We start from the raw sequence: 24,278 nt of genomic DNA on the forward strand, positions 1-24,278 counted from the left end.
TTCCATGATCTTGAGACTTTTAGAGAATCAAAGCCAGTGACTGATTTTCCAGAATACATCATAATCTGGATTTATCTGAGCATTTCTTCATCAATCAATTTCCCACTGTCTTGGTCACCACTCTGCCAAGTTCTCCAGTACTCTCTGTGTTTCCCAGCCAGTGGCTGTCAATTCATGGGTCAGTTAGCCTCTTCTTAGAAACCCTTTCTGCACTCAGCTTCTGGGGAGCACTTTCTCCTTCTTCTTCTCAGTCTCCTTTGCTTCCTCCCCTTGTCTTACCAACTTCTCTGAGTTTCCTTCTGAGAACTTCTTAGGTCCCACCTACAAATTTGATGTGCAGTGTTTTTGTTTTCACTTAAACTGGGGCTTTATGATTATGCTCTGATGGAAACCTGTGGTACAATTCCAGGACCTCTGACCATTGAACTTCAAGTGTAGAAATAATTAATGTTTATGATCACAGTAGTCATTTCAAGGAAGTCTTTGCCATGTAATGATATGAACTGCGTCTTAAATAGACACACATTTAAGCTTATTTATTCAGTTATTTTTGGCAGTACTGGGGTTTGAACATAGACCTTTGAGCTTCCTAGGCAAGTGCTCTCTCTACCACTTCAGGCACACATCCGGACCTTTTTTCTTTCAGTTTATCTTTCAGATAGGGTCTTGTGCTTTTGTCTGGGTGCCACCATACTCAGATTGTTCCTTTTTTTTAAGATAGCATCTTACTAATCTTTGTCCAGGCTGGCCTCAAACCACAATCTTCTTGTCTTCTTTTCCTGAGTAGTTGGATGACAAGTGTGCACCACCATATCCAGCACTCTTAATTTATTTTCTAAAGTACTAACATCTCCCTGTGCCTCAGTTTCCTGAAGAGTAGGTTTTCCCCTTAGATAAGCATTTGCTAGGCTTTTTGAGTGTGCTAGGTTCTGTGATTGGTGATCAGCAGCCCTGAGATTGTCATATAAGCAATTACAAGTAGATTGTCAACAGAGAGGAACCTGGGGCACATTCCACAGCTGAAGAAGTGTGGATGCTCTTGCTGCACCCTAAATAATGGCTTTTCTTCTTAAGGAGTATATCCCGACTGAGGGACCATTGTTGGGAGTGGATTTTTCTCTTTACCAGGTGTGGAAACAGAGCCTTTTGAAGTTGGAGACCACCTGATTGAGGCTAGTGGGAAACTTCAATTTCTGGATAAGTTGCTGGATCTCCTTTATTCTAGGTAGGCAGCAGGTTCTTGTTTGCTGCTGGGCTAGTGACTATTCAGAACTGAATAATGAGAAACTTGCTGATTTCTTGAGACTAAATCACATTTTCCATTTTTCAGCACCCTGATTAAGGTTCTACCTAATCTGCAACTACACGCCTGCCTCCTGCTCCACAATCACCCTTTCTTCCCTGAATTACTACAGCACTTAGGATCCTAATCCAACACTGGCAATTGTAGACCTCACTCTGCTACCTGGTTGATCGTGCATCTTAACCTCAGGACAGAGACAACATTGAGCATTTCTTTTACAATTGCTTGCTAGCATCTTGCATTGAATCAGCACACCATAAGGGCTTGGTACAAATTCTTTTCTCTTAACCTGTGGGATTTCATATAAACTCAAGGGGAAATTGTGGGATCCCTCCCAGAGATATGAATTGAGCATCAAAGACCATGTTTAGTTAGTGTTTGGTGACCTGTGTACAGCTTAGGCCTGTTCTTCATAGTCATTAGAGGAAAAGTGGAATCTGGAAAAAGCCCAGATTCTCAGGACCTCAAAGTCGTTCCTTTGGAAAAATTTCCCCAGGGGTGGCCCCAGCTAAACTAAAACTTCAAATTAGTCAAAATTTCCCAAACTTTGGAATGTATAAGTTAAATAATTGCATTTCTTTCTGTATTTTATTGACTCTAATATCTATGTATCTACCATGAGTATATCAGAGTTGGAGAAGAGTCAACAAATGCCTTCTTGCCAACTGTTTGATTTCACGGAACCAGAAAATTTATGTGACTTGTTCAAGGTCACATAGCCAGTACATGGCAGAGATGAGATTATCATTGATGTCTTCACCTTCAAGTTCAATTTTTCCATGCATTTACAACTAAAATATTGCAGGAGTTATCCATAACTGTTCTTCTGATATGTTTTTGTACATTGTAGATTGTTAGTTTATTCATGAAAATATTATTTGGACAGCATTGTGCTTTTTAATGCAAAGAACAAAGTAACCGGCTTGACTTCATTCTAGACACAATCCATCAATTTGCCTTCTAGTTTTCTCTTTTCTCTGTCTATTGCCTAGAAGTTTCCCCTTGCCCCTTACTTCTCTAAAATGATGTTTCTCAGGCTTCAGTTCATTTATCTGTAGTGATAGTAACTTACTTCTCAAGTAGGAAGCTGTAGATGGCTGACCACAAATTCATCAGGATCTTTGTTTGTGTGTGTCTATGCATTTGAATTTTGCATTTTACTCTTCACATGTGTATATTTATTTTGCTGTTGAAATGAAAGGTTGTATTTCTTTTGACTGAGTGAATTGGTATACAAGAAAGAGCTCCTGGTTATTGTAGGTCTTCTTATACTCATTGATACATGCACCCAAGAAATCCACACTAGTTATGATCTGCCACTCTGAAGGATATAGGTATGTGCACAGGTAATATTCTTTATGTAAAGAGATTCTGAGAAAGTATTTAAACTATGTAACATTTATATTTCTACATTAGCATTCATTTACTTATAACCTGGTATTTTTGGTATGTTTCATCTGAGGGAATCTTACCTTAAATACTACTAGAGTTGGCAGTTTCTTCTTTTCTTTTTCTTGCCAGCGGTCATTTGGTTTTACTTTTCTCCCACATGACCTTGATGTTGGGTATTCTCCAAGACTATATGTATTATAGAGGTGACTTGCCTTTGCTATTAAGCTACATAAGCCTTTTAGATTTCACAGCCAGACAGGTCCATGAAGAGTAATATGTGGGGTGGGAATATTAGAGAGGAAAGCAGTGCAAGAACACTGTTCAGAAGTGAAAGAAGACAAGAAGTAAAGGAAATGGTGTGTGAAACAGGGGTAGGGACACATGGGTGGGAATGAATGCTATATTTCTGTTGGTTTTGTGACTTAAAATTGTGGTTCACTGGAACAAACATTGCAGAAATATTGAGTGTTTTTGAAAATGCACTGTAAACAGTATCAGTGATGAGAACTTTCAATGTCTTGAAACATTCAACTCCACAGTTGAGCACTTACTCAGGATAAGTAAAAACATGAATATTGCTGGGTGCCAGTAGCTCACACCTGTAAACCTAGCTACTTAGGCTGTTGAGAAGGAGATAATTGTGGTTCAAGGCCAGAGGCATCAAATAGTTTATGAGACCCTCCCCATCTCCAAAATAACCGAATAAATGGATGAAGGTTTGGCTCAAGTGTAAAGTGCCTGCTTTGCAAGCAAAAAGCCCTGAGTTCAAAAAAAAATAACATTGAATTACACAGATACCACAAAGAAAACAGGGAAAAGACTGTGGAGAGTGGATTAAAGCCTAGGAGAAATAAACACAAACCAGGTGAGATATGGCTTACCTGCTTTTCCGAGATTGGCATAGCCCTGGAAGCAGAACAGCTGTTTCTCCTGAATTGTTTGTGTTCAGAGAAGCAGGTACACAGGTTTCTCCTGTTACAATGTCACGCCCCTCTCCAAGAGCTGCTGCTCCACCATGTATATTGCTGTTTGTAAAAGACCTGTGAAGGAGAAAGAAAGACTTTGCTCTTTGCCTTTGGCTTTTACTTTGAGCTTGGCTTGGGCTTTTTGCTTTGGACTTTTTGGTGTGGGAAGCTTTTGGAAAATAAAAGAATTCCTGAAGGGAAAAGAATTGCTAAAGGGAACTTGCTGAAGGGGGGCTGATAGTCTGTACCAAGAACTTTAACATAGGTCTTAGCAAAGCTAAGCTAAAGAAAGAACTTTAACATAGGCTTTAGAAACTAAGGCAAAGCCAAAGAGAACATCGGACAGTTCAAGATAGGGGACCAAGACTTTGCAAGTCTGAGCACTGAGGCATTAAGACAGCTAAAGAGAGAATGCTAAAGAAAAGATAAAAGCCTGGGGGCAAAAGACTTTAAGAACAATTAAGCTAAAGATAAGCTAAGAGAAAACATGGGACAGTGTGAGTCTAAGGAAAGAGGTTTTAGACAAGATTTTGAAGAACTGCAAGGAGTAAGTCCTTAAAGAATAAAGATAGAGAAAAGAAGGAATGAGGGTTGGGCATCTCCACCCAAGTGCCCAACACACCTGACCCAACTTTCTGTCTGTCTATCCTATGTCTTTTCTGAATCTCCAGTAACCCCCAGTTAAGTCCAGTTAGGTTCAATAATATCCAGGAGTGAGAGGAAAAAGCTCACTCTAACAAGGGAGCAAAAAAATAGTGCCCCCTCCAAAAGATAAGATCACTCATTTCTATATAGATAGTAGACAATGTAGGTTATTACCTGAGAATTCTGCATAATATATAACAAATTATATGTAGCATAATGAGAAAAGCTATAATTATGGTTGATTTAAAGCCCAGCAGTGCAAAAGTATCAACTCCAGACTTTATAAGTTTAAAAGTTAGTCCAGAGTAGGTCTCTCAGATCCATTGGATGCTCCCTGGGACAGTGTGTCTATTCCAGTGATTAGCAGCAGGAGAGCCATTGTCACATTGGGGAGTCCCTGATACACAAGCTCACATGAAGTCATGACTCCCCTTTCTGACATGGTGCCTGGTGACAGATGGAGAATGCCCATGCATCATCAACAGGTGTGTGCTGGGCCATCAGGCAGGCCCCCTCACTTCTCCCAAGGGCTCATGCTTGCCTGAATAAGAATTGTTTCCCAGAGATACAAACTGCCATAGAGTGGACAGTCAGGAAGAATCACAGCTAGTACTAATTCCATAAATTCCCAGAGCAATATGGTATGGTCAGTTCCCTTGTAAAATGTCAAAATGCCCCCTAAGTTTAGATCTTTTCCATTAGATTTAAAGTAGCGGTATGCCTGTATATGAAATGGGACAAAATAGGTATTTGGTTTTGGACTGAAATTTTTTTATTCCCAAGAGTGTTTGAAAAGAGTTAAGATGTCTCTGTTTTTTGCCCCTCTATGTAAAGGCTACAGCTATGAGCATGTGGATGGCTCTGTGGGAGGGGAAGAGAAATTCCTGACCATTAGTAAATTTGGACAGCAGCCCATTTTTTATATTTCTTCTGAATTCCTGGGCAGGTAGATCACCTGGGTATGATGGAAACAAACAAATAATAGACAAGATAGGACTTTACATTCCAACCATTAGCACATTTCCCATAATTCCATTAAAGGTGAGGCTATTACCAAGAAGTATAAAAAAGAGGGAATTGACATCATTACCATAGTTTGTCATGGTACTGGACTTCTAGCATGGCAACATTTCTATCCACCCTATCCAAGCTATGATCTCATCAAAGAAGTGAGGCTGAAGTTTGAGGCTGTTGAACATAATGCTAATCTGCTTTATCATTGACCTGGCAATTTTCTGAATGAGTTCTGTGATTTTTGTGAGAAATTTTATCTGCATTCAGTGGAGGCAGCTGTCCTTCCCACTATGAATTTGCTTTGGTGTTGTCTTGTCTCTCTGGGCTTCAGGATTTTTATATTTTTAATTTATTTTACTTTTTGGAAAAGTGCTTTACAGCAAGACTGAGCAAAAGACACCAAAATTTCCCAAATACAGTTATGACACCCACATTCACAGTCACGCCTGTTATCACCACACCGCATCAGAATGGTACATTTGTTACACATGATAGGTTTCAGTTTCTTTTCTTTAAATTGTTGTACAGAAAGTACATTGTGACATTTACAAAAGGTTTTAAAATGTATCACCCCCTCCATCATTTTCCTTTATCCACCTCTTCCCCATTCCTGGAATAGTTTCAACAGTTCTCATTTTTCCTTTGACATGCATGAGTTCATAATATTTCCACCATATTCACACTCCTACATCCTTTCCTTATATCCTACCCCCTTCCACTATTGCCAACCCCTAAGACAGGACCTATTTTGCCTTCCTGGTTTCCATTTTTGAAAAAAAAACTTTTTGTTTATTTAAGATAGTTGTACAGGGTACTTCATTGTGACATTTCCATGTATATATGTGTTGCAAACTGAATTCGTTCATCCCTTCTATTTTTCTCCGTTCTATTCTAGTCCTATTCTCATGGTGATTTCAAAAGGTATAAAAATTCTATATTCATTCTTGTACAGGAAGTATATCAACTATATTCACTGATAGAATAATAATGTCACCATTTTGTGCATCACAAAAATGGCAGCCCCACTCTTTAACAGAAATTCCCCCTCTGTAAGATAGATCCACCCCTGCCAGAGAATACTACACATGTACTAACTTCCTTAACCTCCCACTTCTACAAAAGTCACTCCTCACCCAGGTTCACTGCTGCGCCATCTTTTCCCTGGCCAGCCTGGCAGTTTGGGCCTGCCATTTAACTTTGCTCTATTGACGTGAGACTTTTCTCGTGAGCTTTTTTTGTGAGCAGCTTTATTCCTAACATTTTGTGCCATGACTCAGATGGGGGTGCATTCCCTCACTGACCTTGCTCTCCCGGCCTCCCCCACCCCATCCCTCTTGCTCTCTCTCTCTCAACTCCCATTCCCTTCCTCTGGGATCTTAGCTGCTTTACTGGGACCCCCAATCCTAAAAACAAAACGCCACTCTCTCACTAGTTCACAGGGAAGTTCCTATGCCCCAGCGCACCTCCAACTGCCATCCACCACTGGCCAATCTTCCCTCAAGGTCCTCTCTCTCTCTTGGTGAGTCCTCCTTAAATGCTGAGCTGTGGCCTCTCTCATTTCCTCAAAAACCTAGTGATAGGTCTCAGCTCACTCTCATCCCTAGGAACCAGGTTCCAAATAAGGGACTGTGGATGCCCCATGGTGAAGATGTTCCCTCTGGGTGTACCACACTTCTCTGTCACTCCTGAGGACCTGATATTTTGGGGACACCTGCCATATCTCTCCTCAGGTCAGGCCTCACCATGGGAGTTGGACCATCCCAAATTACTTCAGACTCCCCACTGTGATGTCTCCTGGCAACCTTGGGTCCCTCCACCTAACACCTGATCTTAAGCCACGAAAGCTCATTTTTCTCTGTAATCAGGCCTGGCCCCAATACCCATTAAACAATGCCTCCAAATGGCCACTTAATGACACTTTCAATCCCAATATTTTAAGGGATTTATACAATCTCTGTGAGCGTGCTAGTAAATGGAAGGAACATTCCTATGTCCAATCCTTTCCCTGTTTATGCATCAAACCCTCCCTCTGTACTTTGTTCCCTGTGCAGATTCTATTAGCCTGTAAACCAGTTTCTAAATCAACAAATTCCTCTCCCAAACCTCCTCCTTCCCCATGTAAGCAGACTTCTTGCACTGCTTACCATAACTGTCTCCTCCTATCTTCCTGAAAAACTCCCTGTCATGGAGTTAACCAAGCCACTCCTTGCCAACTCTGGCCTCAAGGCGACTCCAGCTCTGGGAGAGCTCATGCTCCCCTCCTGTGGGCTGAGACCAAGCCCCGGATTTATTCAGGTACACCTCATGCTACGTTGGTGAAGTCCTGTTTGATTATGTCATCTGGTGACTGCTTCTCCCCCACCCCAACTAATGTCCCTTTTTCCTGAGACAGCAACCAGAGAGTGGAGGTTTTGTTTTGCTGAAAGTGTTCCAGTATCAGTCAATGGGAGCAACCTAGAGACGCAAGTGATGGCTAATCCCTCAGGCATATGTTGTGGCTCCAGGCTCTGCCTTCCCCTCCCTTACCTAAGATATAAGGACACATTTTCTGCTTCCTCCATGGTCTCACAGCATGTCCTTTGTCTCTCTCTGCCTTCTCCTCCTTGGGCTTACTGGGACCCTGCCTCCCATGAAAAACCTGTAGCATAGTACCTTATGACTTAAGTTATTCGGGCTAATTTGCCAGGCCTCTCAACTGAAGTAACTTTAAATCAGCTGCTTTACAAAAGCATTTACAAAAAAATATGGCTGCCACTCTCATGCCGTAACTCCACCCCCATAAGGGGAGGAAGGAAAGCAAACATGCGCTCTCATGCTGAGGGATGCTGGCTTCTGGACACAGCAAAAATGCCTGCTATATCTAAGAAAATACATAGAGAGGACCCAGCACATCCTGGACCACCAGCCACACATGGCAATGGCTGTGGCTCCACCGCCAATTCCCCTAGAATAAATGCGGGCAGAGTACAAAGGAAGGGGGGAAGGTTGACAGGCCATAGCATCAGGCCTAGGCAGTCAGGGTCATTTGTCCCAGGTGTGTGTGTAGGGAGTGGTAGCTTGTACAAGCCCTGCTCCTAGCCCCACCTCACACCTCAGGGCATCAGACCTAGCCCTTGTAAGCCAATTGTTAGCTCAAGTTTATAGTTCCAGAAATAGCAAAATGGATGTTACTATGGTCTCTAAACTTCTCATTTAAAATTTTCTATTTCTTTGGCCTCAGCATAAATTTTTCCCTCCAAATATTATCACTAGTTGTCCCATATGGTACTATTGTTGGCCCAAAATGCCCTCTAAATGCCCTTCTCTAACTTTACACATGATTTATTCCTTTATTAAAAAGGTAGACTTTATTAAAGAAGCTGCCTGCTGTTAACTCAAAGACAGGATCCTAACGTTTTGTTCTTTCTAGATAGAATCTGCACCTTCTAGTCTTCTGGCTTGTAGACGTTAAAAGCTTTGTACTGAGGCCTGGCCTCAATATGCCTTGGGTGACCAAGAGAAGTGGCCTTCACAGGGTTCCTTAAGTTACAATACCATACTCCAATTAGACCTTTGCTATAAAAGGAAAAATATATTTATTTGGGGATAAAGATGTAGCTCAATGGGAAAATGTCTACCCAGCATGTGCAAAGCCCTGGGTTCAATTCCCCAACATTAATAAATAAAAAAAAGATGAAGAGGATAAATGCTGTTAATGCCACTGCAGCCATCTCTTAGTGGAAGAATGTAGTTAAACCTAGACCAGGTCCTTCATTCTTCAAATGAGGAAACTGAGGCCCAGAACAGTTCAGAGACCTGATCTCCAGAGTTTCAGGTGTCAACATAAAATAACAACTTTGCTTTACAGCAACTCCTTAAAGAAAATCCCCTTACATTTCTACAACATCTTAAGGATGCTATCAGAAAACATACCATGATGGACCCAGAGTCACAGGTGAGAGATGTTCTCCTTAAAGATAAATTTCTAACCATCAGCCCCACATATTTGTAGAAAACTCAGTCTGTGGTTTAAGGAGAAAAGTCATTGGATCAACTAATAGAACTAGCCATGTCTGTATGTTATAACCAGGACATTACTAACAAAGAGAAAGATAAAAGACATGACCTCATTGCTGCCCCCACTCATCTGAGGTCTACATCTCGAGTTTGTACCATGGTGGACAGGAGGGACATTTCTGCAGAGAATGCTTAAGGGGGACAGCCAGGGAGACAGCCCTGCCCCCAACAAGGACCCTGCCCTCTCTGCAAAAGTAACCACTGGAGGTCTAAGTGCCCCATCTCTGGATGGAAGGCAAGATGCCACCTCCTATGGATTGATGGGTCCCAGCCCCCTGTCCACAGTCTACTTCCTGGCATTGATGTTGAGGAGCCTCATGGTAGCCATTATGACAAAAAAACCCAAAAGCTCATTTTCCAGCTAGACAGTGGAGCTTATTTCTCTGTTTTACCTTTATCCCCAGGTCCCTGGTCCAATGACAAAAGTTATTGTTCAGGGCAAATCTGGCTAGCCCTTAGAGCACTACTTTATCCAGCCTCTGGCCTGCTCTTGGGGAGACCTCCTCTTCTGTCACTCTTTCCTCATAGTACCTAAAATTCCAATGTCCCTGCTGGGACAAGATTTACTATCACAACTAAAACTCAAATTCTTCTCTCCCCAGGCAGCTATTTCTGCTGCCTCTTCCTTCAGGTACAAATAGATTCCACAATGTGGACTGATGAGATGAGTGCAGGGTGAGACTGGACAGCTCTCCCTATTCAAATAAAACTCAAAAACCCCTCACAGTTTCCACACCCAAAACAATATCCCCTCAAGCCTGAGGGACGACAAGGCCTTATGCCTATCATAAATTCCTTAAAACAAGGGCTACTAATTAGTTACTCCAATCTACATAATAAATTTAAAATTTTTATAAAAGTTAATTTTAAAATACATGTTGTAAAGTAAACAACTGGAAAGGATATAGATAGGAATTGAATGTATTTTTTGAGAAATTAAAGGAAAAAATGTTTTTAGATGAGAAAGGATTTTGTAACAAAGAATTTATCCTAAAGATTGTTTCAAATAGGAGGGATAAAGACAAGCCATCAAAGGGTTTAGTATGTTATATAAAGGACTGAGTAAGTTTTAAAAGTGTATAATAAAAAGCTTCTATGTGTGATAAAGTTAAAGTTGAATATAATCTAAGAGTTGCCTAAAAGATTTTTAGGGTCATGTCAAACTAAAATCACATTCTCTATGTCTACAAAATAACAAGGTTATCTTAATATTGTTCTGCTCTGAGTAACATCTACAAAAAACAGTTACAGAAAAAGATTTTATCAAAGAAGTTATTTGTGTTTTCTGTTGATCTTGTCAGACTTCAAGTACTACTAAACCAGAGTTCATTTATGTATTTGCTCATGCAAGGTCCTCTTAAATGACCACCTTATAACTGTGTTCAGGGTCTAGACTTTATCTAAATATGGTACAAACATTTATAGCGTTAAAAGTGTCAGTTTATGTGAAATGATGAGCTAAATTTCTCTTTTATCCAAAAGTGTTACATTTAACCTGCATCCTTATACTCAGCTTCTATTTGCCTTTAAAGGTTCCACAAACACTTCACAACAACTACCCAAGAGAGTTTTGCCACAAGAATTTAAAGACACCCTTTGTCTTTGTGGACAGGCCCTAACCAGAGATGCAGGAGCCTGAGAATCCAACCCCATACAATGCTCCCTCCCAGGAGGAAGTAGCTAAAGAGACTGATGCTTCACCCCAATTCCTGATCCTCAGTTCTTACCCTCATCATTGTTAAAGAAAACACTGGGGAATGAGGGAGTAATAATTTTTCCATTTTGTTAATCAGCCAAAATGGCAGCCCCCCCTCTTAAGAGAAATTCCCACACTGTAAGACAGCCCCACCCCTGCCAGAGAGTACTGCGCATGAGCTAATTTCCTTAACCTTCCCCTTCTAAAAAAGCCACTCCTCACCCAGGTTCACTGCTGTGCCATTCTTTTCCCCAGCCAGCCAGAAAGTTTGGGCCTGCCATTAAACTTTGCTCTATGAACGTGAGATTTTTCTCGTGAGCTTTCTTTGTGATCGGCATTTTCCCTAACATTCAGCTTCTTAATTTCCTTCGTTTACCCTCCCTCTCTCGTTAGTGACCCCCCTTTAGTGTGACCTGTTTTTCATATCTCTTGTATTTGTATTGGGTCTGTATTCCACATATGAGAGAAAATGTGCGGCTGTTGGCTTTCTGAATGGGACTAGCTTCAGTTAAGATGATCTTCTTCAGTTCCATCCACTTATTTGCAAACAATGAAATTTCATTCTTTATGGCTGAATAAAATTTCATTGTACATAAATGCCACATTTTCTGAATCCACTAATCAGTAGTGGGGCATCTTAGCTGTTTCCATACCTTAGTGATTGCTAATAGTGCTGCAATAAACATGGGTGTGCAGGTGTCTTTATTGTAAGCTGACTTACATTCCTTTGAGTTTATCCCTAGCAGTGAATTGCTTCCACCATGAATTCGGTAAATTTGAAGGCCTCTTTGCTACTTGCTCTTCCTCCAGAAGTGCCCTAGGAATAGTGTTTTACAAGCTTAACAGATACCTTGTTATTTAAAATGTGATTGCAAGGAAAATTCCAGCTATTTAGAATTATTTATGACTGTGTCTCTATGCAACTTAAATCATAAATACTATACATGAAATTTGTGGTGCTGTATGTAATAGGAACGGAGTACTTTATGTACTATCAAATAATTTGAAATCAATTTTGGGAAATGAAATTTTTCTTACATCCTGGATTGAGTAGAGAGCCTAAATTAAGTTTTGAACTCATAATTTTAGTTTCATTATCTTCATTTTGCCTAAATCTTGGTGGAATAGACAAGGAACAGAAAAGGAATGTGTGTTGCATATTAAAGAGTGATCAATATCTCAATGAAAAGAGAGTTCAGTCTTATTTAAGAAGCATTTATTCAGTGCTCAGAACTGTAAGAGTGTATGAAAGAAGTTTTAGATATAATCCTTAACCATAAGATCATCAGTGTTTGTCTTACCTTTCTAAAAAAATAATAATGTAAGTTAACAGATTCATTTGGCCTCATTCTCTTCTAAGGTCACAGATGACACCCTGCATCTCAGCCACCATTCATGTGATCTGCTGTCTCAAGGGAGTATTAAGGATCAGGGAAACTGCATTATAGCATTGTGTAATCATTTCATTTTGTGCTTTAAAAGAGTTCTGCCTGGAGAACAGTATTATGTTCAAAGTGTTTGAAGTTGTGAAGAAAGAAGTCTCTGCTTTTCAGTTAATATGTGTGGGGACTTAGTGTAGATCCTATAAGATCTGAAACAGTCCTAGATATTAACTTTTTACACAACACTGCCATGTTTGCTATCATGTTTTTGCTACAGTTTTGCAGCACTTTTGTATTTAACAGGTTTCCTTCCAACTTTCAAATACTTCTGTGATTGAGTCATATTGCCACAAGGTGGCAATGAGAGCTCATGAATCCCTTACAAACAAAACACCCAAGGGCTGGAGGTATAGCTCAGTGATAGAATGTTTGCATAGTGTGTGCAAGGCCCTGGGTTCAACCCCCAGCACCAAAAATAGTAATAATTTTTTAAAAAATCACCTGTAATGATGAAGGGCCGGACTTTTTTGCATTCCTGGCATTTGAATTCAGGGCCTCACACTGGCTAGGCAGGTGTTCTACTACTTAAAAAACACCTCCATTACTTTTTGTTTTAGATATTTTTCAGGTAGAGTCTCATGTTTTTTCCCTGGGCTGGCCTCAGAACATGATTCTCCTACCTGTGTTCTTCTGCATACTGGAAATAACAGCCACCATGTCTGGCTTATAAATTGATATTGGATATCACAAACTTTTTGTTCAAGATAGCCTCAAACTGCAGTCTTCATGATCTCTGACTCCCAAGTACCTGGAATTATAGACATGAGACATTGTGCCCAGCAGAAGATAATTTTTATGGAGGATATTTTTAAGTGAAATAAGTGCCTGGGAAGTATTAGAGTATAACAGATGAAAACACTGGTTATGGAGCCAGGTGTGGTATATGACCTGTAGTTCCAGATAGTTTGAGCCCAAGAGTTTGAGGTCAACCTGGTCAACATATTAAGGAGACCTGAATTCAATAAATAAATGAAAGAAAGAAAGAATGAATGAATAGGAGCCAGCTCTTGGGGGACTGAGTCCTAGCTCTTTCATCTTCTAGCTGTGCAACTTCACGTAAATCCCTTGATCTCTTTTTCCATTTCAATATATACAAAATGGTGCAAGGACTCAGGGCTGTGTGAGGTGTAGAAGAGTTAATACATGCAAAGTGTCACTACAGCAGTTGGCACACAGTAAACAAAGCATGTGTGTAGCTATCTTTGTTGGTTATAACATCATTTCAGTACTCAGCCATTATTATCTCTTCATTCCGACTTTACTATTAGGAGAAGTCTTTAATTAGAATGTTCTTGCATAACTTATCTTGAAATCCAGCTGTGAGTAGTCTTCAAAGTTAGTCCTTAATTCAGGGCCTTGGAACAAGCCCTTGTAGGCTCTCTGGTTTTAACAATGTGTTTTAATGACCCTGGCAAGAGTGAGTCCATTTTGTACTGGTTTTCACATTAGTCAAAGAGAAGGTTGTAATTTGCCTTTGTGGCTCTCTTAATTCCTGCAACCAGTCACTCCTCAGTCTTTGTCCTGCAGTTCAGAAGAAAGACCAGAGGTTTTTTCATGGCCTGTTTTTGTCTTGAGTTGGTATGTTGTATTGACTTTGATTAATGTAGACATGAGTACAGAAATAGTTTCTAGGTTTTCTCCAATCAGAGGGAGGTTGTTTCCCACTCTGCTAGAGAATGTGTCATCCCCTATGCTTGTTAGCTCATAAGTGTAATCAAATGCTCTTCTCTTACTAATGCCCACAGCAGGCCTCTCATGTGTAGAGCTGTTTTCTGAAAGAGCATTTTGGAAGACTATTCTAAGCAAAATTCAATGAGGTTTTTAAGCAGAGAGATTTAAAGTAACTTCACTGCACTAACTTAGGCATCCTCTTTTGCTATTATCCCCCAATCTCTTCATTCTTTTATACTCAGTAATTAGATGTTCCCCACTCAGGCAATGTGAAGTCAGGGACCACTGGACTCTGGAGTTGGTGATGAGGTGTTGGTTTGAAAGATGAAGCCAGTCTGTTAGTCTGTTTGGCCAATTTCAGTTTACTAGCCTAGCCTTGAGTCTGTTTCCCAGTTCCTCATCTCTGTACTGCTGCTCACACTCCATTTTGCCTTGGTTTAATTGGAGTTGGCATGAACATAATGGCAACAGATACCATTATTTTTTCTAAGAGTGATTTTAATCCTCAGAATTACTTGCAAGGAGTTGCCAGGGCTCACCAGATTGGAAGAACAAGTGAGAATCATTTTCTTTCATCCTTGGCTTGCCTAGGCTGGGGTCCTGGTGACAGCACCAAACAGGGAGTTGAGAGACCAAGAGGTCTTGTCCCAGCTTTGCTGCTGACTCCTGGAGTTGTGTTGGGTGGGTCATGTTATTATTCCCAACTTACGTTATTAGATAAAGATCAAATTATAAATGGATTTAACTTATTTAAAAAGATGCTTCTTGAGTTAGGGATTAACTCAATTAAAAAGTGGGCTAAAAGTGGTCTGGAACTTCACCAAAAGATGAGTGTTTTCGACCTGAAGACAATATGTATCTGCTAGGGATTTTCCTTAGCCAGGGATGAGGTATCCCACTTATTGTCATCTCCTCATCCTCTCCTTGACTTTTTGGAGAATTCAGAGAGAATTTGAGACCAGTTCCCTATAGCAAATGCTCAGGTCTAAATGACACAATGTCTTTCTTTTGGTGTTGAAGATGAAACCCAGGGCATTACATGTGTTATCTACTACTGAGTTACAGCCCTAGTCTAAAGATATCCTTTTAATTGTACCATGTGTGTGTGTGTGTGTGTGTGATACTTAGTTTGGCTTCCTGTTAGGTGTACCTACCTGGTACACTTTTCCCCAGCTTTGCAGATGCTTATCACAACTGCTATCATTTGTCTTATGTTCAGGTCTGTTAAAGTTATTCAACTAATTGGCTGAGACACCATGGAAGAAATCATCTATAGGAAAGCACCTCCCAACTGCAGCTCACCAACATGATCATAGAAGCCAGCCATTTTACTCTGGGACCCAAGAAACCTTCAACTGATGCTGACCTCCATGTAGAATACACAGTTGTACTTAGGAAAGCCTTGCTTTGAGGCCAGTGCTCTCTGAGTGAGGATGTAAGTGGAATGTGTCAGCATTAACCACCCACTCTCCTCAACTACACATTCATTCCCTGACCTAACTCATACCCACCATAGCACTGACACATGGAAGGTGTGGGAGGAGCTAAAATGAGAGTGGTACATGAAGGCAGTAGATTATAGAATAAAGAGAACCAGCTTTGAGACATCTAGCTTGGATTCAAATCTAAGCCTCATCACTCATTGACTGTGTGATCTAAAGTAGATACTTTTTTGTCAGCACTAGGAATTGAACCCAGGACCTGGTGCATGTTCGGCTAGCAGTCTTCCACTTGAGCCATGCCTCAGCCCTTTTGTTTTTATTTATTAAAGTTTTTTGTGGTTCTGGGTATTGAACTTAGGGCTTAACACATGCTAGGCAAGCACAATACCACTGAACTGCATCACCCAGCCCTTTATTTTGTTTCTGAGGTAGCGTGTTACTAACTTTGTCCCGGCTGGCCCCAAACTCATGATCCTGCCTCCACCTCCCAAATAGCACAAGTTACGGAAGTGAATTACCACACCTGGCTTTCCAGAAGATATCTTAATCTTATAGACTTACTTTCTTTTTTACTTTTGTAAAAATGAGGATGCCACTTTTTACCTTATGAGGCAATTAAGAGAACTAAATTTAAAAACAGAACTTGACATAATCAGTGGCACTTAATTCCATATCTCTTTCTTAATCCCAGGTCCTTTGATCAGTTATTTATGCCACTCACATCATACTCAAAGCAGGCAAACAAGATCAGTAATTCAAAACTGGGCTATTGGAAAAAGAGATGAAATAATGACAGTTAATTGCTTGAGGAAGAGAAACTTAGATGGGAGCCAAATGATGTCTTGGATAATTCTAGAGAGAGGTCCTTTTTGGAAGAGGCTTACAGTTATTATATATGAGCCATTGAGTTAAAATTAGAACCTGTGGTATAATATATCCAGGTCCTTTTGAAAGCCTTGGTGCAGAGAGATAAACTACAAGGATTCTGGAAAGTTCCTGGCATGAAGTAAGTAATAAATGTCTGGCAAGTGCAGTAGCATGAAAATGTCTGCTGTAAGGAACATTACAGAGAAGAACTGACAGGAACTGGCTACTGTTTTGAAGTGGGCAAATGGGCGGCTAGACCCTCCAACACAGCTATGAGCCTTTAAGTCTATGTGGTGAGAATAGAATTAGGAAGAGAGGAGGTGTAGGAGGAAGGGTAGAGTTAGGATAGTGAGTATAATGTTGGCTTTAGTAAATATAGTTTGTAGTAAGAATACAACATGAAAGGGGTGTGGCTTGGGTAGAGCATTTGTCTAGCATATAGACCAAAAAAAGAAAAAGAAAAGAAAGAAAAATGCAATAGAAACACAAATAATCGTTTGGGAAAGAGTCACAGAAAAAGTGAAAGGCTTTCATTTAGAAAAGTTTGCAAGGAAAACCATGCTTTAAAAGGACTAACTTATCAAATATACATATAGGAAAGGGAAGCATTACACAGTGCTACAGGTAGTTGAGTTACCAAGTTTACAATTACTCCTAATAACCAGCAGTTTTCTCACACATATCCAAAGGCTAATGGTGGTTTTACACTTTGGCATTGAACAGATGTAAACCATGCTGTTTTGTTTGTTTGTCGTCCATCTTAGAGGTATAGGTGTGGAATTTTTTTTTTCTTTTTCCATTTCTGTTGCTACCAACAGTGATATTCTGTGCTTGTTCATCCATTATGATGGCAAGGCAGGCTGTGTTTTTTGTTTTCACATGATTATTTACTGAGTGAGCACTTACAGCATGCCTACTATATGCTCCATATTTTCTGAAGTGCTCTTTTCCAGTTGTTTCAGTGAATAATAACAGAATGAGGTAGCACTATCTTTTTCTTCATCTTAAGTAGTTAGCCCAAGCTCATTCAGATGTAGGATTCCAAATCTAAGCACTCTTTAAACTCCAGCCACATGCTCTTGTTGCTATAATATACTGCTTCTCATTGTATGTGAGCATTGTATGTGAGCAATACAACACATTGTATGTGAGCAAGAATAAATATAAGATACAAATATAAGGAAGCTGAAGAGAGGGTAGTGGTAGGGACTAATCTTTACCTAAATAGTTATAAATAGTTCACTCTCCACTATTTTTGTAACCAAATACCAAAGAAAGCCAGTTGCCTTGGTTATGTATAGCAAAAGTGTAGACATATCCAGGTATGCTTATGCTTATGTGAGCTAACCTCACATAACCTTTCCAAGTTATAAAATAAATAATCTTGAGATGGTTAATCCAGTCTGAAAGGGTAAGGTACAGATGAGGACCCACAATGTGAATTCAACTTGGCTCAGAATTTCAGAGATTGTGCTGAGGGAAGCATAAAGTTGGAAGCTGCAAATGAAAGGCAGGAAATGCTATTGAGGCTTTCTGAGTGGTTCTGATAGCCATAGGGGAACAGGTTGAGGGAGTTGTAGGGAGGAATAAGGGGAGAGAGCAGGATGATGAGTACTAGGAGTGTCAAGAAAATTCAGACTAAGAAATAGCCTTTGGGTCTGGTGACCAGGAATTATCTCTTGTCTTAGCCATGGTGATTTCCATAGAGCATCATGATAGGAAGCAAATTGCCAAAGGAAAAGAGTCAGCATATGATGAGTCACAGTACTTAGCAGAATCTTCTCTTTCTAAGAGATTTGGCTGTGGAAAAGTTAGAAAGCAGCTAATGGGGTCTCTGATTTCACTTGTAGCTGCTGGGAATACCTGTGAGAAAAAGTTAGTGAGAAGTGCTAATGGAAATGATGAAAATTACTGTTATTCTTACCAGCAAATGGAGGCTTACAAATTTTTCTGTTGTTATGGAGAACTGTCGAAGTCAAGAGCTCTGTTCATCATTTATCCTCTTTTCTTACCCATCATCTTTAAACTGCCTGGTAAGTGTCATTTGGTGGAGAAGAAAGGCTGTCAGGGAAGGAATGTACCTGGAGTCTCTTAGCCATTTAACAAATCACCCACACCCTGATGTTTACTTTCATAAAAACTAACTGGACTTTTTTGTTCTTTCCATTCAAGCTAAGCAGATTCTCCAATTTGGCTTGGATAGACTGCTCTACTCTGAGGGCAGCACCATCCTGGGGGAAACCACAGAATTCAGTGGGAGCAGAGAGCAAGAGGAAGGAAGTGAGTTGGGTGCCCAGGTAGAGCACATGGCATAGTCACCCCAAGCTAGGGCATAAGTGATATGTGTCTCATGGAGAGACTGTGCCCAGGACCTCTTTCCCACCCAGTCCTAATGCTATCTTGGGCATACTGTTATAGATTTGCTTGGTCCAAGAACTCTTCCTGGACCAACTGGAAAAGATCTAACTGTTCCTTTGTAGCTGAACTTTGAACCAAAATCATTATATTAATGCTTATGTTCATCTGAACCTCAAAGAGTACCTTTGTGCCATTCCAAGTATCTTCTCAGGCCTGTGTCTTTACAAGGATGCTCTACACATAGTGATGTTCTTTTTGGGCAGAATGACTTACTTTGTCAGTTGAGGTCTCACTGTGTGCTCACTCACAGTGCAAGCTGTGTCATGTGCCATTTACCTCCACAGGACTTCTTGTGTGAAGAAGGTGATTTTCTCTTTTCCTTACTCTGAATTTGGTCAACATTTTGCTTTCTTGTCCTTTTCTATTCTGAATATTTGAATTTTGCATTTGAAATGGTTTTTTGTTTTATTGAAGTAACTGTGTATGGAACTGTTTCTTAGTGTCTCCCGGTTATTTTCAAGTGACTGATTTCCTGTGCCAGCAGGAGCAGGAAGTCATATGGACTAGGGTAAGGAGTATAGAATTTTACTGGGCTTCTTAATTCAAGCATTCTTTGTCCTGCCCATGCAGAAAAGAACTCTGCCTTTGCTAGATGGAGCTTTCTTTCTGTGGTGGGAGTGGGCTGGATGTGAGTTCTCTTGTTTCTCTAGGAATTTCCATGATGTGCTTTCTTTTCTCCCTTTGCCAAAAAAATGTTAAAGGATGTCTCCTCGTTCTAAGTTGTCTCTCCCCCAGCCCCCAAAAGCAGTGTTATCCCTAATTTCTGATTGCATCTATTTTTAGTTCTTTCCTTTTAATTTCTCAGTAGCCAATGCTGTCATCCAGCAGGTGAAACCCTCCTTTGATGGGGTGAATTTCATCTGTCTGACACTATTACAACCCCACTGCTTTTCCTCCTATTCAGTCTTTACCTGACTCACCATTCTACTGTTGCCTTCCCAACTGGTTCAGCTGGTTTGGGGTGTTTATTTCTCTACTTACCTGCCAATGGAAATTTATAGTATTTCCTAACACCTAATTTTGCTGTAGGCCTGGATTGGTGTGGTTTTGTCAACATTGTTGATGTGTGTGGTTTTTATGGGATATCTGGAGACAATGGGATTTAGGCTGTTGGCATTGTTCTGCATGACACTGCTCTTTGACTTCTATCATGTTTTATATTTAAGTTCTTTATAATAAAATCCCATTTACATTCTTCATAAATACATTCCTGTTCTTTGCTTTTCTTAATTGTATCCTGCTCTTATTTTGAGGGCCTAATATTCTCCCTGAATCTTCCCCAAGGACCTTTATTATAGTTTCTTAAAAAATGATTCTTCTGTCCACTGCATTGTCTTTTCCCCTCCAATTTCAACTTGCTCTTTTTAAAAAATTTGTTTTGAAATCTCTTGTTCTTTTTGGTAGCTTTTCTGAACTGTCTGATATCCTTGGGCTGCATGACTGTAAGTGCTCATAAAGTGCCATGTAGTTGATGACAGCTCTGCTGTGAGCAGGTAAATGGGCCCTGGTGTTTGGTGCGAGCATGGCTGGTTGGTGAGGCAGCATTCCCAGATACCTGTATTTGAAGCCTTTTTACTGGGAAACTCGTTTTTTTCCAGAGATGAATATTCTCATATCTTCCATGGAAGAGGTGGGAGTTGGAGTAAACCAGTTTGTTTACACTGACTCCATGGGGCAAGTCTGGCTGGGCTGTCCCATTGCTTTGTGTACTGATTTCTCAGCTCCCCTACCTCATGGTGCCCTGTACTTGTGAATCCTAAGGTTTTGGAGGCTTGGGAGGCTCTCTGTTTCCATAGTCAGCCAAGGATTAGGTTGTATTACTTCCACAACTCTTCTTAATCTAATATCCCCCCAGCCACTTTCCACTTTGCAAACAGCTATTGAACTTTCTCATCTAACCACTATCTCATTCACCTTTTTAAACATCCTTTTACTGTAATTTAGAGGTTTCATGTAAGGGAAGTAATAGATGTATGTGGTCCTATTTTTAAGTTATAGTTGATTTTCTTAAATACCAAAGCTTACATCCATTTCTGCATGCACCTTAATTAATTCCAGCCTATTTTCCTAACATTTCCTAGAACAAAATAAAATTGCAATGTTTTCAGAAACAGGATTATATTTCTTAGCTAATCCAACTGCTTGAAAACATCATATATTTTGTCAGATAGTCCAACTGTCAGAAAGGAGTCCCTTGTTGCATTAAAATTGGGTCTATTGTCTTGTTATGAATGGGTCTAGGCTTCCTGTGTAGTAGATGGTCCACTGAGAGGATGTAGAGACAGCTTAGATCTGCAAGCACTGACCTTCTCTTGGTTACAGAATTAAGATGGGGAGAGCAAATAAAAACAGTGTAAAAGAATGAGACACTGGAAATTAAAGCAGCAATAATACATAAAGCAGGGTTGCTTTATCTTGAATACCACATTTTTTAAAAGCAGGTGTGCATTATAAGTTGAGAACTTTATGCAGTATGAAGCTATGTATGTTGATCTTATTTGACACTTCTGAGATCTTTTCCTTCCTCACTTGTTGATAGAGTGCCTCACTGGAAGCCCCCTGCTGATTTAATTAGCAAATGCCAATTAGAATTACAGCAGGTTAGACTTGAACACAAGTGTGAAAAAATTGATCTCTTGAGAATGAAAATGTTTTGCTTTCATATTCTCTAGAGAAAACATACTTATAGCTGATTTCATAATGCTGTGAAAATACATTATTTGGTAACATATGCAATTAAATACTCTTCACTGTCAAATCATTATCTTACCTGTCTGTGATTGTTGGTCTTGGATGATTATCCCTTGCTTCATGATCAAGGCAAATCACTCATCCTCATTGAGTCCTTGTGTCCTCATCTGTAAAATGATGCTACTAATGTCTGCTTTACCCTCTTACACAGTTGCAAAAATCAAACGTGCTGATAAGTGTGAAAGTGCTCTGATAGCAGAAAGTGCTACTGAAGATTACACTATTGTACTTATTCTTATTACCATAATTATTTTTTCCTAGCTTGCTTCAATTTTGCTTTTCTGTGGACAGTAATGTAATGAAAACAGCACTCAGTCATTGGAATCAGAAAGTCCTGCCTTTTCCATTTATTAACAGTGAAAGTTGAGGCATCCCTTAATTACTGTGTGAGCCTCATTTTCCCTTTTTCACACATGAGGTTAGTTACCCAGGATTGAGGTGAGGATTATGAAGGTACATCAAGAAATCTGTAAAGAATATTGCAAATCCTAGAGATTGTGTTTGTGATTTTTCGTTTTCTCATAGATTTATCACTTGTTCTTTTTAGTATTGTAAAAAGGGGAAAAAGGTTGAGTATTAAAAGTATATATGGAATATATACTTAAAATCAGTGAGATTTGTGCTGAGGAATAGCTGTGGAATGAATGAGAAATTTGAGTCAGCAGAGATCCACAAATTATTTACATGGACTAAAACAGTTTTAAGGCATGTTTTGTCCTTTTAAAAGTGAATGTATGGGACCTACATGTGGAACCCAAGCCCACTTGTGTGAAATGAAATCCCTTTGTCACAAGCAGGTCTTAGTATATTTAGAGTGCGGCTGCTCTCTTGTTCACCCCAGTTATTGCTTTGATTAACAGTAATCTATTTTTCAATGTCTAATATTTCTCTTTGTGTTTTATGTTCTTAGAAAACCACATGTACCTATTTGAAGGCAAAAATAATTCTAAAGAGCACAGTATGGAAGATAGAAAAATATTTGAACAACTGGTGAGACTTCAGAAAACTTTTGGAGAAACAAAATGAAGAGAGCTATTCACTCTAAAAGAAAGGAAGTGCAAGAACTGTTAATTTATGTAAAAGCATAAATTCTTTCAAACTTTCTTCTTAAGAGAATGAAAAAAATGTTGCTAAGATTAAGTAAGTACATGTTTGTTGTATGTAATAAATTAACTGAAATATAATATAAAATTGTAAAATATTGTCATAAAAACATGAACATGGTGAATGTATCATGTGATTTGATGCAGATAAAAGTTTCCTTCTTCCTCTAATCCATCCTGAAGAGACCATCAAATCCTGCTGCTGAGAATGGAGACCCTAAGCCATTAACAGAAGATAGCTCATAAATGATACATGTAATGTTCACAGAGTTTGATGCCTTTGTGTGCTCACTAAATGCAAGATATCATTACAATGATATTGAACTATTCCATTTGCAAAGAAATTATGTAATCCATTTTTAGAAAGATTGGAATTAAAATAGGCTAAACTAAAAATGGATTTGTGCATGTATTCAATCATGGAACAAATGTTCTATTTTACAGTACCTTGTTCCTAATGAAATTAATCAAAACAACTCTAACAACCATGTCAGAACTTTGGCTGAGTTTAGCACAGAATGGCCATCTTGCCTATGAGATGTATCACCTGAATAGCAAATTGAAATGTCTTACCAATATTCCCCACCACACAAGGTGGCTTGGAGATGCATGGTTTTTGCAATACTCAGTATATTGCTTCTGTACAGAGTGCTTAGCAATCAATGAGATTCACAGAAGAACAGGTGGTTTCTGACCTTCTGGTTCTGGGTGTTTTTCCCTAAGATTCTTACTACAGGCCTTGTGGAGGGGCTTATCAAAAGGAAGCACACACTGAGCCCAGAAGAACTGGAGGATGGATGGAAGAAAAGACAAGAAGCAGCAACCATGAGAAAGAACCTAATAGAGGAGAGGAAGAGGGAAAAAGAAGTGGAACATAAGAAAAAGGATGTCTGCATTATTAACTACACCCAGGATCAGAGTTGAGATTTTTATTTGTTGTTTTTTTTGCTTTTTGTTTTTTTTTTGGTTTGAACTGGGGTTGAACTCAGGGAATTTTGTTTGTTACAATGGAATCCCCTAATTCTGATGTGCTCAGGTCACCCATGCACTCCTGCAATACCTGCCTCATCACCTAGATGCCAATTAAAAGAGAAGTCTTCCACATAAGACAGGAACACCTACCTCCAGCTTCTTCCTGTTTGGCTGGCTGGGCTGCCATAGCAACAGGCTTGGCAGGAGCTGCCTCAGGACTCTCCAAGTTCCAGGGGCAGTGAGCCCACTATGACATTACAGCCAAGTCTTTCCTGATTGGTCACACCACGTAATCACTTCCTCTATGACCCCTCCCCTTCCAGTCTCCAGCCACTTGTGGCAGTTTCCTGTCAAGAACTTCTGATTGCGTTTCTCCTCTATGTTCCCTCATCAGTCATTCAAGGTTGAACTGGCATGACATTTCTGTTCTGTTTCAAAGACCTCCCATCTGAAACCCACAGTTTGGAGGACACGAAGAATTTCTTGTGGTGAGTACAAAAATACCTCCAGCCCTTTGCAGTTAAAGCAGCCAGGAAGACTC

The 24,278-nt window shown here is 39.8% G+C and overlaps 1 pseudogene; it reads left to right on the plus strand.

Annotated features, from left to right (window-relative positions):
- Positions 1-23,956, plus strand: part of LOC109680945 (chromodomain-helicase-DNA-binding protein 1-like) — a 38,254-nt pseudogene extending 14,298 nt beyond the window's left edge.
- The last annotated feature ends 322 nt before the right edge of the window (positions 23,957-24,278 follow it).

The sequence above is a fragment of the Castor canadensis genome, chromosome 18 (assembly GCF_047511655.1).
Source record: "Castor canadensis chromosome 18, mCasCan1.hap1v2, whole genome shotgun sequence".
In the NCBI taxonomy this organism is placed as follows: domain Eukaryota; kingdom Metazoa; phylum Chordata; class Mammalia; order Rodentia; family Castoridae; genus Castor; species Castor canadensis.